Raw genomic sequence first — 12622 nt, forward strand, 5'->3', positions numbered from 1 at the left:
ATTGAGTCTGCACCGACACGTGAGAAACACCTGACCTACCTACCTAATCCCATTTACCAGCACTTGGCCCATAGCCTTGAATGTTATGACGTGCCAAGTGCTCATCCAGGTACTTTTTAAAGAATGTGAGGCAACCCGCCTCCACCACCCTCCCAGGCAGTGCATTCCAAACCGTCACCACCCTCTGGGTAAAATTTTTCCTCACATCCCCCCTAAACCTCCTGCCCCTCACCTTGAACTTATGCCCCCTTGTGGCTGACCCTTCAACTAAGGGGAACAGCTGCTCCCAACCACCCTATCCATGATCCTCATAATCTTGTACACCTCGATCAGGTCGCCCCTCAGTCTTCTCTGCTCCAATGAAAACAACCCAAGTCTATCCAATTTCTCTTCGTAACTTAAATGTTTCATCCCAGGCAACATCCTGGTGAATCTCCTCTGCACCCACTCCAGTGCAATCACATCCTTCCTATAATATGGCGGCCAGAACTGCGCACAGTACTCCAGCTGTGGCCTCACTAAGGTTCTATAAAACTCCAACATGACCTCCCTACTTTTGTAATCTATGCCTCAATTGATAAAGGCAAGTGTCCCATATGCCTTTTTCATCACCCCACTAATGTGCCCCTCCGCCTTCAAAGATCTATGGACACACACGCCAAGGTCCCTTTGTTCCTCAGAACTTCCTAGTGCCATGCCGTTCATTGAATACTTCCTTGTCAAATTACTCTTTACAAAGTGTATCACCTCACTCTTTTCAGGGTTAAATTCCATCTGTCACTTATCTGCTCATTTGACCATCCCGTCTATATCTTCCTGTAGCCCAAGACACTCCACCTCACTGTTAGCCACCCGGCCAATCTTTGTGTCATCCGCAAACTTACTAATCCACCCCCCATGTAGTCATCTATGTGGTTTATATAAATGACAAATGGGGGACCGAGCACAGATCCCTGTACACTGGCTTCCAGTCACTAAGCATCCTTCTGTCATCACCCTCTGCCTCCTACAACTAAGCCACCTTGGAACCATTCTGGTTAACCTCCTCTGCACTCTCTCAAGAACTCTCACATCCTTCCTAAAATGTGATGACCAGGACTGGTTCAACATTCTCATTGTGACCTAACCAGAGCTTTTTAAAGGTTCAGCATAACTTCTGTGTTTTAGTACCCAATACCTCTGGAACCATAGAACCATAGAACACTACAGCACAGATGACAGGCCATTCGGCCCTTCTAGTCTGTGCCGAAATATTATTCCGCTAGTCCCATTGACCTGCACCTAGTCTATAACCCTCCAGACCTCTCCCATCCATGTATCTATCCAATTTATTCTTAAAACTTAAGAGTGAGCCCGCATTTACCACGTCAGATGGTAGCTCGTTCCACACTCTCACCACTCTCTGAGTGAAGAAGTTCCCCCTAATGTTCCCCCTAAACCTTTCCCCTTTCACCCTAAAGCCATGTCCTCTCGTGTTTATCTCTCCTAATCTAAGTGGAAAGAGCCTACGCACATTTACTCTTTGCAATAATGTGATCATGATCAGATAATCCTTTTCAAATGTTGGCTGAGGCACACGGGGGAGAACTCCCCTGCTCTTCTTCGAATCATACTGTGGGATCTCTTACGTCCACCTGAGAAGACAAACAGAGCTTCAATTTAATGTTTCATCTCAGTGTCAGCAGATTAAATGCTCAAATCTCAGGAGTGACCTTAAACTCTCAACCTTCTGACTTGTATGTGAAAATCCTATCACTGAGCCAAGGCAGACACAAGATAGGTGGAATGCGGTTAAGAATGGTGACAAAGATGCTTTTGGGGGTGAGAACTACAGATGTTAGTCTATAGTTTAAAAAGTTGAAGTTTTTTATATTAGATTTTTTTTTCTTTAATCATTTTACCCTGCAGGTCTCTGGTACATTTTTCAGGTGCATATCATTCATATGTAGGTACATGATAGTTGATTCTAGAGAGGACATCACATTGTAGCCTACTTCTAGTTTCACCCTATATTTGCATACATTGCAATCCAGTTAAATAAACTGGGTCACTCGATAATGATCAGGGAGCAAGAATTCATTGTTGGCATCTTTCCATCTATGAAAGATGATGGACAGTCAGCAAATAATCCTTTTCAGATGGGATGTCTTCATATAACCCACCTCTGCTGGTAGCTGAAGAGACCAATCTTTGAGAGGCATGTTCTGCCACAAGAGCTACACATGAAGCTTGCAATTAAAGAATGATCTTGCAGGCTGCCCTTGAACAGATGTAGAGGATGAAATAGAAACCACAGATGAAGAGACCATGGATTGCCCACTTTCTTTCATTCACCCCTACACTCCCTTTAGACTTTTTGCATTCAGATACTCAAGAATTGCCACCTAATCAGCCTCCGCAGCCTTGAATGCAAGGGCAAGAGGAAGAACAAACCTCTGAAGAAGAAGCACCACCTCATGTCCTTGCATTCGCAGACATCAACGCAGATACTGGCACTGCACAGACCTTAGAGGCGAGAATAGAGTCGGGAACTGCATGTGATGAGTACCGGACACAAGTGGGATGCAGCCAGGATGGGGGGGATAGGTCAAGTCATGTGCAAACTCCCTAGGGGTGATGTCAGGGGACTCAGATGAGAACTGTGTTGGGGCAGACTTTAGGAAAACGCTGAAGATAAGGTAAACAAGGAAAAACTTCCCATTAGCTGATGGCACAAGGACTAGGGAACACTGATTTAGGCTTTTGGGCAAGAGATGCAGGGCAAACATGAAGAACTACTTTAGGCAGTGAGTGGTCATGACTTAGAACTCACTGTCCACAAGGGTGGTGCAAGCAGAAACCATCAATGATTTCAAAAGAAAAGGAGAAGAAAATAAACTTGCAGGGCTAAGGGGATCAAGCAGGGGAGTGGAAATTACTGGATTGCTCTGGCATGGACTTGATGGACCGAATGGCCTCCTGTACTGTATATGACTCTATAATGCACACTGAGATGCTTGGTTCACTTGTGCATTGGCAGCCTGCCAGATAGCCTCCAGTCACTAGCTAGGAACATGCAGGAGTCAGGCTTCCCTGTGGGGCAGAGCATCGCACAGAGCTTGGAGTTTATCTTGTCTACCACCACTTCCATTGTGGAAGCCTGTGACAGCACGGCCAGACTGACCCTTGATGGAGCCTGTCTCAGTTTCCATTGCATAATAAGCAGTCGAGGCCTGCTGATGTCTCAGTGGTGCAGCGAAAGTTCAGATGGTGGTCATGAGATTCCTGGCTGTTGGCAGGCAGACTCGGACTGCTGCTTTCCAGTCACAAACCGCTGCCATCACTGATGTGAATATAGGCTTTTGTTTTATAATTGTTCATGGGATGTGCACATTTTTGGCAAGCCCAGCATTTATTGCCCATCCCTAATTGCCCATGAGAAGGCAGTGATGAGCATGCTTCAGTCCATGTGGTGTAGTTACATCAACAGTGCTATTAGGGAAGGAGTTCCAGGATTTTGACCCCGCAACACTGAAGAAGTGGCAAAATATTTCGATGACAGGATAGTGTGTGACTTGGAAGAGAATTTGCAGGCGGGGGTGTTCTCCTGCATTTGGTGCCTTTGTTCTTCTAGGGGGCAGGGATCACAGGCTTGGAAGGTGCTGTCCAGGGAACCTTGGTAAGTTGCTGTAGTGCACTAATGTGGTGGTTAGAATGAATGTTTAAGGCATGGATGGCATGCCCATCAAGCTGGCTGCCTTGTCCTGGATGGCGCTCTGGTTACTAACCACAGAATTCCCAGCTCTGAACTGTTCTTGTAGCTACAGTATTTATGTGGCTGGTCCAGTGGTAACCCCCCCCGGATGTTGATGTGGGATTTAGCAATGGTAGTACTATTGAACATGCAGGGTAAATGGTTAGATTGTCTCTTGCTGGTGATGTTTATTGCCTGGCACTTGTGTGGCACAAACTATACTTGCCACTTAGACCAAGCGCAAATGTTGCCCAGGCCTTATTGCGTGCAAGCATGAACTGCTTCAGTATCTGAGCTGCGAATGGTACTGAAAACTGTGCAGTCATTAGTGAACATCTCCGCTTCTGATCTCATGCTGGAGGCAAGATCATTGATGAAGCAGCTGAGAATGTTGGATGTAGGACACCACTCTCGGGAAATCCTGCAGTAATGTCCTGGTGCTGAGGTGATTGGCTTCCAACACACACAACATTTAAGTGAGGTATGATGCCAACCAGTGGAGAGTTTTCCCCGATTCCCATTGACTTCAGGTTAGGGCTCCTTGATGCCACAGTTGGCCAAATCCAGTCACTCTCACCTCAACTCTTATAACAGTCCAGCAACCTGTGCTTCAGTAGATTGTGAGGATTACTGAGGCATTGTCCCATAGAAGTGACAGTGGCACTGGCACTGTAGGGCACGAGCCTCCTGTCATGTCTCAGAATGCCAGCATTTGTGCTACCACTGGCATTGGCGCCCTTGCTATTGCCTCTCAGCCAATCAGCCCATAATCCTGTCACTCTTGCCAAGGTAGTGCAGTCTAAAGCAGGACCCTAAAGATGCAAAGCTGCTCAAGGGCATCCAGCAAGGTCATCTGCAGTTTCCCTCAGTTAAAATCAGCAGCCTTTCACCAGCCATGCTGTCGCCACAGGGGTTGCGTTGCGTAGGAGCACTAGGCAAGCGAGGGCATCTAGAAGATGGGCACGAAGGGGATGCACAACAGTGAATAGTTTTTTTTCTGTTATTGATGGTTCTTGGATAAAGTTATTGAGTGAAGAGTTTTACTGTTGGCCTTTATTGATCTTTTAAAAATGTTTTCTGTTCTGGGATATTGTCATGCCAGCATTTGTTGCCTATCCCTAATTGCTGTTGAACTGAATGGCTTGCTAGACCATTTCAGAGGGCAGTTAAAAGTCAACCACATTGCTGTTGGCCTGGAGTAGGTCAGACCAGGTAAGGATGGCACATTTCCTTCCCTAAAAGACATTAGTGAACCTGATGGGTTTTTACGGTTTCATGATCACTGTTACTGAGACTGGCTTTTAATTCCAGATTTTAAAAAAAATTAGTTGAATTCAAATTCCACCACCTGCCGTGGTGGGGTTTGAATGCATGACCCTAGAGCTTTAGTATGGGCTTTTGGATTACTATCCTTGTGACATTACCACTACACCAGTATCTGCCCCTATGAATGATGTTGAGCCAGCGATGTCTGAAATGGATATACTGTTAGGGAATAGTGGGTCCATGTTGTGGGAAGGGAATTTCATTTAAACTGAAGTGAAGCTTCACAATGTGGTCCCTTTCACCCAGCATTTATTGCACATCCTTAATTGTCCCTGAGAAGGTGGTGGTGAGCTGCCTTCTTGAACCACTGTAGTCCATGTGTTGTAGGAACACCCACAGTGCTATTAGGAAGGGAGTTCCAGGATTTTGACCCAGTGACAGCGAAAGGAAGGGCATTATAGTTCCAAGTCAGGATAATGAGTGACTTGGAGGGGAACTTGCAGGTGGTGGTGTTACCATGCATCTGCTGCACTTATCCTTCCAGGTGGTTGAGGTCACGGGTTTGGAAGATTCTGTTGAAGAAGCTTTGGTGAGTTGCTGATTTGCATTTTGTAGATGGTACGCAGTGCTGCCACTGTGCATCAATAGCGGAGGGAGTGAATGTTTGTGGATGGGGTGCCAGTCAAGCGGGCTGCTTTGTCCTGGATGGTGCCAAGTTTCTTGAGTGTTGTTGGAGCTGCACTCATCCAGGCAAATGGAGAATATTCCATCACACTCCTGACTTGTGCCTTGTAAATGGACATGCTTTAGGGAGTCAGGAAGTAAGTTACATTCTGCAGAATTCCCAACCTCTGACCTGCTCTTGTATCTATAGTATCTATATTGTGGTCAATGGTAACCCCCCAGGATAATGTTGATAATGGGGGATTCAGCGATGGTAATGCTATTGAATGTCGAGGGTAGATGGCTAGATTCTGGAGATGGTCATTGCCTAGCACTTGTGTGGCACAAATGTTATTTGCCGCTTACAGCCCAAGCCGGAATATTGTCTAGGTCTGACTGCATACAGACACGGACTGCTTCAATATCTGAATGCTGCTGAACATTGTGTAACCATCCGCGAAGATTGCCACTACTGACCTTCTGATGGGGGGATGGTCATTGATGAAGCAGCTGAAGATGGTTGGGCTTAGAACACTACCCTGAGGAGCTCCTCTAACGATGCCCTGGGACTGAGATGATTGACCTCCAACTACCACAATCATCTTCCTTTGTGCTAGGTATGACTCCAACCAGTGGGGAGATTTCACCCTGATTCCCATTGACTTCAGTTTTGCTAGGGCTCCTTGATGCCACACTCGGTCAAATGCTGCCTTGATGTCAAGGGCAGTCACACCCACCTCTTGAATTCAGCTCTTTTGCCCTTGTTTGGACAAAGACATAATGAGGTCAGAAGCTGAGTGGCCCTGGTGGAACCCAAACAGCGTCAGTGAGCAGGTTATTGCTCAGTAAGTGCTGCTTGATAGCACTATTGATACTTTCTATCACTTTGATGATCAAGAGTAGACTGATGGGGTGATAATTGACCGAGTTGAATTTGTCCTGCTTTTTGTGGGCTGGACATACCTGGGCAATTTTCCACATTGCTGGGTTGTGTTTTTTAATTCATTCATGGAATATGGGTGTCGCTGGCTAGGCCAGCATTTATTACCCATCCCTAATTGCCCTTGAGAAGGTCGTGGTGAGCTGACTTCTTGAACAGCTGCAGTCCATGGGGTGTGGGTACACCCACAGTGCTGTTAGGGAGGGAGTTCCAGGATTTTGGCCTGGACAGGTTTTGGGGAGTCAGGAGTGAATTACATTCTGCAAAATTCCCAACCTCTGACCTGCTCTTGTAGCCACAATATATGGCTAGTCCAGTTCAGATTCTGGTCAGCGATAACCCCCAGGATGTTGATAGTGGGGGATTGACCAGACTTTGTAACTGTACTGGAACAGCTTGGTAGGGGCACGGCTAATTGTGGAGCACAAGTCTTCAGTACTATTGTTGGGGCCCATAGCCTTTGCAGTATCCAGTGCCTTCAACCTTTCTTGATATCACCTGGAGTGAATTGAATTAACTGAAGACTGGCATCTGTAATGCTGGGGACCTCGGGAGGAGGCAGAGGTGGACTGTGCAATCAGCATTTCTGGCTGAGTATGGCTGCAAATGCATCAGCCCTGCTGTTTACACTGATATGTTGAGCTCCCCCATCATTGAGGATGGGGATTAATGGCTCAGTTCATAGCACCCTCGCCTTTGAATCAGAGGGTTGTGGGTTCATGTCCCACTCCCGGAAAACCAAGAACTGTGATTGTACTCGAAAGAAGTTGCAATCTGTGACTGTTGGTAACTCGAAAGAGTCTCCTCCAGTTAGAGGTGTCAGCTGTGGCTCAGTTCATAGCACCCTCGCCTTTGAATCAGAAGGTTGTGGGTTCATGTCCCACTCCCGGAAAAAACCAAGAACTGTGAATGTACTCGAAAGAGTTGAAAAAGACCCTCCTCCAGTTAGTGGCTGAATGCTCATAATTGCAAAGTTATGGAGGGCGCAGCTTTGATTTTAGACGAAGGCTGTCTTTCCCCATGGTAATGCAAGTGGTTCCATGACTTTCATTGAACCCCTCTGGCCTTGTGATGGGATGGCGGAGGAGGGTCATGAGCCCATGTGTGGAGGGGATAGCCCTTTTTCACCAAACAGCCTCTTTGGGCCTCCAAAACAATGGGGTGTTTTGGAGGCCCAAAGATGGTCGGTATTGCTGATTGTAACAGGATAAAAGCATTGCGGCCTCAGTCACGATAGCAGGCATTCACCAAGATGAAGTTCTTGATGTCGTCGCTCACTAATAACACATTGAGAAAGTAGTATCCTTTGCATTTGCAGTATCCCTGCTGATGTGGGGAGACTGTTTAATTCTGTTCGCGTACACAATGGCACCCAGCACTACCAGAAAGGCCTGGCAAACCCACGTGTCCTTTCATACTAGTTTCCCTTTACAGGGAGAACAGAATGAAGTACCCTGTCATTTTGTACAGTGCCTCTGAACCTGATGCTTCTATACACCCCATCTATCTGACATGTCACTGATGTCACCTGCTCCCACCACGAAGGATCCTATGGCATAGAATCTAAGGGTGACAGTGATCTTCACAGTCATTGCCAGGGCCATTCTTGTGATGGTTTAAAGCTCCAGGTCATCATGAAGGAGGTGGCACAACTCCATTCCTACCTCCTTTGTAAAGCGTTAGTAGTCTTCTTAGGTACTGCGTGTCTCATTGCTGCAAAGCAGGGGTGATCCCAGAACACCCTTTGTTGTGCAGACCCTTCTCCTTGCAGAGCTTACCTTTTCTGCCTCCCCCTCCTTTGCTTGTCCTGCTTATGTTGCAAAGCAAGTGACACTGCAACTGCCCCTATATCCATGCAAGGCAATGTTATTTTCTGCCTTCCTTTGGTAAGCAAAAACCTCCAAGAACTCACCGCAGTGCTCCCACTAACTTTGCCTGAACACAAGTAAGTCAAAAGCACCTTGGCTGCAATTTGCTAAGTAGTGCTTTAGCCACAGAACATGTTTCATAATGCTTGTTGTTTGAGGCATGCACATTTGTTGATTAATTTTTGTATCCTGATGTTGTATCAGCCCATTCACTTCAATGATGTCATGATAACAGACTTTCAAGTGTTCAGCCCCTCCACATCTGTATGCACCACAGCAGGCTAGTTATGCTGTGTGGGACGCAGTCAGCGTTGTTTTACATGCAAGAAAATGTCAAATAGACCTTCTTAGCATACTAAGCAAATACATTTCATGCTTATATTGTTGAGCATTCAGGGCAAATACATTTCCAAAACTTTGAAGAACATTGATTGCAGAACACCTGGATGTCTGCAGACTGATAAGCACAAGCTAAAGGGCATTTGCAGGTACTGTTCATGGTTCGCTCTAATTATGCCACATATATCAAACATTAAATTTTAAACTAATAATGTATTATGCGATTACAAGGCTGGAGACTTGAAAATTGTTTTTCAGCTAGCATGGTATAGAATACTTCAAATAATTTGTAATTGCTCAGCCTCAAAATTAGAAGTTATTCCACTTCAGTCATGAGTTCATTGTCTGCAGTACTGAATAGGATGGCACTATTACATCCTTTAAGGAACTTGCTGTGAATTATAGCTTTGTTCAATTGATGCTGCACAGCATTTGATCTGTGAAAGAGTCTCTTCCAGTACAGTGTTTGTGTCAGATTCACAGCAATTTTACAATTATAGTTGAATTTACAGGAGATGTGTCGGTTTGATAACAGGCTACCAATCAGCACACATCAACTCATTGTTGGTCTCAGTTGACAAGGAGTGCCTTGAAACACCCTCCAACTTGGAGAAGCCGTCTGTACAGTCAGAAGCGTTGAGGATACATGGGAATTATGAAAGCAGGGGAAGAATGAGAGAAAATTGGCAGAAAGACAGCTGTTGTATTTATTTACTGCAGAACACCCATGTCAACAATGGAGCTGTTGAGCAGGGAAGTTATGCTGAACCTTTATAAAGCTCTGTTTAGGCCACAACTGGACGTTCTGTTCACCACACTTTAGGAAGGATGGTCCTTGAGAGGATGAAGATGTGAACTGCCAGAATGATTTCAAGGATGAGGGAATTTGGTTACAAGGTTAGTTTGCAGAAGCTGGGGTGGTTCTTGGAGCAAAAAAGGTTGAAGAGAGAGCTGATGGGGTGTACAAGATTATGACACACATTTGGATAAGGTAGACAAATAACTTTGGCTTTATAAATAGAGATAAGACATAAGACCATAAGACATAGGAGCAGAAATTAGGTCATTCAGCCCATCGAGTTTGCTCCGCCATTCAATCATGGCTGATAAGTTTCTCAACCCCATTCTCCCGCCTTCTCCCTGTAACCTTTGATCCCCTTACCAATCAAGAACCTATCTATCTCGGTCTTAAATACACTTAAATGACCTGGCCTCCACAGCCTTCTGTGGCAATGAACTCCTTAGATTCACCACTCTCTGGCTAAAGAAGAATTAGGGCTGCCCACTAGATTTCCTTCTTTCACAAACCTGCTGGGTTTTGCTTGAACCCTACCTTCATACCTGCCAGTGGGGAGTATATAATCCAACCCATAGACTACAACCACAGCCTGCGCTTATAGCACTAGCACCTTTTAATGGAGTAAAAAGTTCCACAAAAATTAACATTGAGATACAAAAGAAGAATTAGGGCAGATTAGGGATTTGAAAACAAAGGTAAGAATTTTAAAAGTGAGGCATTACTGAACTATGGACGCGTGTAGGTCAGCAAGCACAGGTGAACTGCATTTGATGAGGACATTGGCAGCAGAGTTTTGAATGAGCTCAAGTTTACGGAGAGTCGAAGATGAGAGTCCAGCCAGGAGTGCATTGGAATAGTCATCTAGAGGTAACAAAGGCACAATCAAGGGCTTCAGCAATAGGTGAACTGAGTCAGGGGAGGGATCACGGAATGTTATGGAAACGAAAGTAGGTGATTTTGATGATGGTGCAAATAAGTGGTTAGAAACTCACCTTAAGGTGAAATACGTCACTGATGTTGTAAACCGATGATGTACCAGCCTCAGACGGTTAACAGGGAGAGGCATGGAATAGGAGTGGGTGGATTGTCTAGGGAAAAGAGTTTGTGGCGAGGTCTGAAGATAAAGGCTTCGGTCTTTCCAATATTAAGTTGGAGAAAATTTCTGCTCGCCTAGTACTGAATGTTGCACAAGCAGTCTGACAATTTAGAGACAGTGGAAGGGTCAAGAGAAGTGCTGGTGAGGTAGAACAAGAGATAACGTTATGCTGTGAGTTCTGATCTAGAATGCACTACCTGAAAGGGTAGAGGAAACAGATTTAATTGCATTCAAAAGATAAGCACTTGAAATTTAAAAAAATAACTAGGCTGTGGGGTGTTCTGTGATGCTGTATGTGCCTGCATACCATTGTAATTTAAAGTTGCTCAGCAGAACAAGGGTTAACATCTGACAGTAGAATAGCCCCACCCATGGCATGATGTATAGAATCACATGGTAATAGACTGAGGGAATATTCTAGAGAGAACACTCTGGAAGCAGCCTACCTGCATGGCAACAGCACCATGCATGACAGTAACCTGGGACCTGTATATAGTTAAAGGTTAATAATAAAGGGTTCATGTTTAAATATACAAGTCTCAAAATTTCATCGTTGAGCCACCACAGCTGGCACCATAATACAACATGGTGACCAGTGGAGATGACACAAAATAATACTCAGAGGTGATAATACAACACTGAGAAGAGCAGGGTAGTGGGACTAATTGGATATCTCATTCAAAGAGCTGACACCAGCAAAATTGGCCATATGGCATCCTGTATCGTTCATGTTTTTCACTTTAATTCCCGATGCTGATCTCTGGCTGATTCTTGCCATTTGATCAGAGCATTCAACTTGAATCTTTGAACTCGCAGACACTTCCTCCTACTTCTCCCTGGACCATGACCCCATCACTGAAGATCAAGCCATTGTTTCCAGGATTGTTACTGACCTCATCTCCTCTGGAGATCTTCCTTCCACAGCTTCCAACCTGATAGTCTCCCAACCTCGGACGGCCCGCTTCTACCTCCTACCCAAAATCCACAGACAGGACTGTCCTGGCAGACCGATCGTGTCAGCCTGTTCCTGCCCCACGGGACTCATTTCTTGCTATCTTGACTCCATTCTCTCTCCCCTTGTCCAGTCCCTTCCCACCTATATCCATGATTCCTCTGACACCCTACATCATATCAACAATTTCCAGTTCCCTGGCCTCAACCGCCTCCTCTTTACCATGGACGTCCAATCCCTCTACACCTCCATCCCCCATCGGGATGGTCTGATGGCTCTCCGCTTCTTCCTCGAACAGAGGCCCGAACAATCCCCATCCACCACTACTCTCCTCCGTCTGGCTGAACTTGTTCTCTCACTGAACAATTTCTCCTTAAACTCCTCTCACTTCCTCCAAATAAAAGGTGTGGCTATGGATACCCACATGGGCCCCAGTTATGCCTGTCTCTTTATGGGGTATGTGGAACATTCCTTGTTCCAGTCCTACTCTGGCCCCCTCCCACAACTCTTTCTCCGGTACATCGATGATTACTTCGGTGCTGCTTCATGCTCTCATCTGGACCTGGAAAAATTTATTAATTTTGCTTCCAATTTCCACTCCTCCATCGTTTTCACATGGTCCATCTCTGACACTTCCCTTCCCTCCCCTGACCTGTCTATCTCTATTTCTGGTGATAGACTGTCCACCAATATTCATTACAAGCCAACCAACTCCCACGGCTACCTCAACTACAGCTCCTCACACCCCGCTTCCTGTAAGGACTCCATCCCATTCTCTCACTTCCTTTGCCTCCGTCGCATCTGTTCTGATGATGCCACTTTCAAAAACAGTTCCTCTGACATGTCTTCCTTCTTCCTTAACCGAGGTTTTCCACCCACGGTGGTTGACAGGGCCCTCAACCGTGTCCGGCCCATCTCCCGCGCATCCGCCCTCACACCTTCCTCTCCTCCCAGAACCATGATAGG

General features: G+C 45.8%; 1 protein-coding gene across 2 annotated transcripts in view; it reads left to right on the forward strand.

Annotated features, from left to right (window-relative positions):
• Positions 1-12622, forward strand: part of acat2 (acetyl-CoA acetyltransferase 2) — a 95338-nt gene that overhangs the window by 17236 nt on the left and 65480 nt on the right. The gene's annotated exons all lie outside the window — the stretch shown is intronic.

This window comes from Cetorhinus maximus, chromosome 14 (assembly GCF_964194155.1).
Source record: "Cetorhinus maximus chromosome 14, sCetMax3.hap1.1, whole genome shotgun sequence".
Classification (NCBI taxonomy): Eukaryota; Metazoa; Chordata; class Chondrichthyes; order Lamniformes; family Cetorhinidae; genus Cetorhinus; species Cetorhinus maximus.